The sequence below is a fragment of the Alosa sapidissima genome, chromosome 21 (genome assembly GCF_018492685.1).
Source record: "Alosa sapidissima isolate fAloSap1 chromosome 21, fAloSap1.pri, whole genome shotgun sequence".
NCBI classification, from domain to species: domain Eukaryota; kingdom Metazoa; phylum Chordata; class Actinopteri; order Clupeiformes; family Clupeidae; genus Alosa; species Alosa sapidissima.
The window spans coordinates 2,411,983-2,415,657 of NC_055977.1; positions in this window are offsets into that span (position 1 = coordinate 2,411,983).

The following is a 3,675-nucleotide window of genomic DNA, read 5'->3' on the forward strand; positions in this document are numbered from 1 at the left end:
GAGAGAGAGAGAGAAAGAAAGAGAGAGAGAGAGAGAGATAGTGAGATAGATGTGTTGTTGAAGGTTGATTGTGTGTAGATGAATTAATTAGATCTGCCTTGATAAAGAAATGCCCTCTGATGCAGGGTTCAATCAGTAAGGGTAGGACACACACAAACAAACATACACACACACACACACACACACACACACACACGTTACATGTTATTCAGTGGGGGCAGGAGAAGATGGGGGGGGGGCTGTTGTGTTTTTGTTGTGTTGTTGTGTCTATGGCTGCCTGCTGCCTCCCTCCCTACATAGAGAGCTGTCTCACATGACTTTGGATTAAACGCATCTTTTATAAATGGGTGTAGCACTCTAGAATCTTTGGTTAACACTACGGTATGACGCTATAAAGCCGGACTAGTTTACTTTTCACAGCTGTTTCAGACGTTGCCGCAAAGGATTATGGGTAGTAGGGAGCATGAAGTGAGCATCGATGCTGCCCTCAAAAACGACCGTTATTCGGTAATTCTAAGATATCTTAGAAGTCAGCAAAAATAGTTTTTCCGGTTTCGAACCGCACTTGCTGCCTCGCTCCCTAGTTAGATGTCTTAAAAGGCATGAGTTTCTCTCGTTTCGAACAGAGCCTGTGTGTGTGTGTGTGTGTGTGTGTGTGTGTGTGTGTGTGTGTGTGTGCGCGTGTGTGTATGTGTGTGTGTGTGTGTGTGTGTGTGTGTGTGTGTGCGCGTGTGTGTATGTGTGTGTGTGTGTGTTTGTGTGTATGTGTGTGTGTGTGTTTGTGTGTGTGTGTGTGTGTGTGTGTGTATGTGTGCACATGTGTGTTTATGGGGGGGACGGGGGGGTATGTCCCCAGCACTATTTATAATTTGAATTTTGTCCCCACCACTTCTAAAAATGTCCAAACCAATTGCGACCGAAAAAATCCCCACATACCGAAATCATCGAGTCTAAACCATGCGATAGTAGTTCAGCAAATTTGGGTGGGACAGAAATACCTTTACAGAGCAGCATCTTTTCATGACGAGCACTAGGCCTAAGTTTGAATGATTTATGACTGAATGGAACCTTGCGTTTTTAAGCGCCAGAACTGCTTATCACGTCGTTTGACAAAGTTTACACCAATCATCATCTTCTAATGTATCCTTATGTTGAGATGTCCATTCTCTTTGCCCTAGGCTATCATTTGTGCGTGAAGCATGTTTCAATTAAGACAGCACACAAGCTATTTTTATTTTTGTAATATTGAATGATTTCATGAATAAATTGTAGGCTACGCACAGTTTACAAAGGATAGCCTAGGCTATAGGCACATTGTTTTTTTTGTCGGTTCGGGTCAGGTTCGGGTAGTTAATCAGTCCATATTTTCCTGACGGGTCGGGTGGGTGCGGATGTTAAAAAACCTTAACCGGCGCAACACAACTGTTGAGCGTATTGTAATGCAGCATTGAATGGATGAATAGCTTACATAAGGGTACCCTGCACTTTTCAAACCACACTCAAGCTTATGGTTATTGTCCCCACTACTTCTAAAAACAAACTGACGCCCTTGTGTGTGTGTGTGTGTGTGTGTGTGTGTGTGTGTGTGTGTGTGTGTGTGTGTGTGTGGAGGGAAGATTGCTGTTGTCGCTGTTGGTGTGTGAGCTCAGGGACACTGAATAATCACTCAGAGTGTCCTCACACACCTTATCCACACACACACACACACACACACAGCTGCTCCCAGTAATGGCCTCTGTCCTCTAGGCCCAGTAAGTTGGAAATGTTCTAATGCAAACTCACCACTGTGGAGAACCGGTCAACAGGCGGATATGGTTCACACACACACGCACGCACACACACACACACACACACACACGCACACACACACACATGCACGCATGCACACACTCACACACACACACGCACGCACACACAGACACATACACACACACTTGCTCTCTCTCTCATTTTCTTTCTCAGACATGCACACACATTCTCTCTCTCTCTCTCTCTCGCACACACACCTTACACTCTCACTCTAAATCTGCTGCACTAAGACAATCGTCCTCTCTTCAACCTTCAGTAGCACACACACCGAATACACACAAACAAAAAACACACACACACACCAAATACACACAAAGATAAAAACACACACCAAATATACACAAACAAACACACACACACACACCGAATACACACAAACATAAATACACACACACACATACCGAATATACACAAACATAAACACACAGACAGAATATTCACTAACTATTATACATTGTGTCTGTCTCTTTGTCTGTCTGTCTGTCTGTCTCTTAGCCTCATGGCCCAATTGGTGCTCATATTACTGTCTCCTAATATCTGTATGTTTACCTTTCTGTCTGTCGGCCTGTTTAGCTGTCTGTTTCTCTTTACTGTTTGTCTGTCTGTCTGTCGCTCCCCCCCCCCCCACCCCATCTGTGTTCATATTACTGTTTGTCTGTCTGTCTGCCCCCCCCCCACACACACACACACACATACATGCCCCCCCCCCTACACACACACACATACATGCCCCCCCGCTAAATGTCTGCTGTTCCGCTGGGGTCCTCAGGCTCACTGGGGTGTCTGAGGTGCTGCCTGAATGTAAATGCAGAATTACTGCTCACTTCCTGCTTCGTACGGACACATGAGGTGACCGCTGACAGGCAAGGTCCCGGGGTGTGTGTGTGTGTGTCAGAGTGGTCAGAGTGGTATTACAGGATTGTACATGACTGGCATGTGTGTGTGTGTGTGTGTGTGTGTCAGAGTGGTGATATAGTATCAAACATGACTGCTTAGGGGCCTCAGTGTGTGTGTGTGTGTGTGTGTGTGTGTGTGTGTGTGTGTCTGTCTGTCTTGTTCTGTGTGTGTGCCTGGGTGGTAATACAGCATCGGACATGACTGGCACAAGGCCCCTGGGGTATGAGTGTGAGGCCTGCGGATGTGTGTGTGTGTGTGTGTGTGTGTGAGGCCTGTGGGTTCAGTACTGCCGGTCATGGCCTGTATAATTAAGTGTTCCCTCCAGAACCGGCGTGTCAATCTTTATAACCAGAGGAGTGGGGGATGGTGTGTGTGTGTGTGTGTGTGTGTGTGTGTGTGTGTGTGTGTGTGTGTGTGTGTGTGTGTGTGTGTGTGTATGTGTGTGGAGGTGGAAAGTGGCAGTGCTATCTTCACACAGCAGGGAACATCTGTGTGCTGCCGCATGAGCCTCCAATGAGATACAGAAAACACACACACACACACACACACACACATATATATACAGACACACACACACACACATACACACACGTGCATCTCAACAACACACAGACATGCGTTTGAAAAAAGTGAACACATACAAACATAACACATTGCACACACTGAAATATAACAGAGTATACATATAGAAATATAATATATTTATACAAATCAAACTAGAGTACGAAGACAAGGAAATGGACACAACACACACACATAAGGAAAGCAACACACACACACACACACACACACAGGAAGAGAGGCAGGAAGAGCTCCCAGGTCCACACACTGTCTTGTCCTCTCCCTCTTTCTCTCCCTTAATCTTTTTCTATCACTTTATCCCAATTTCATCCCTCTCTCTTCCCCCTCTCCCTTTATCACTCTCTCTCCTCCCCCGTCTCCCTATTTCCCCTTCTTCTCTCCTCTTCC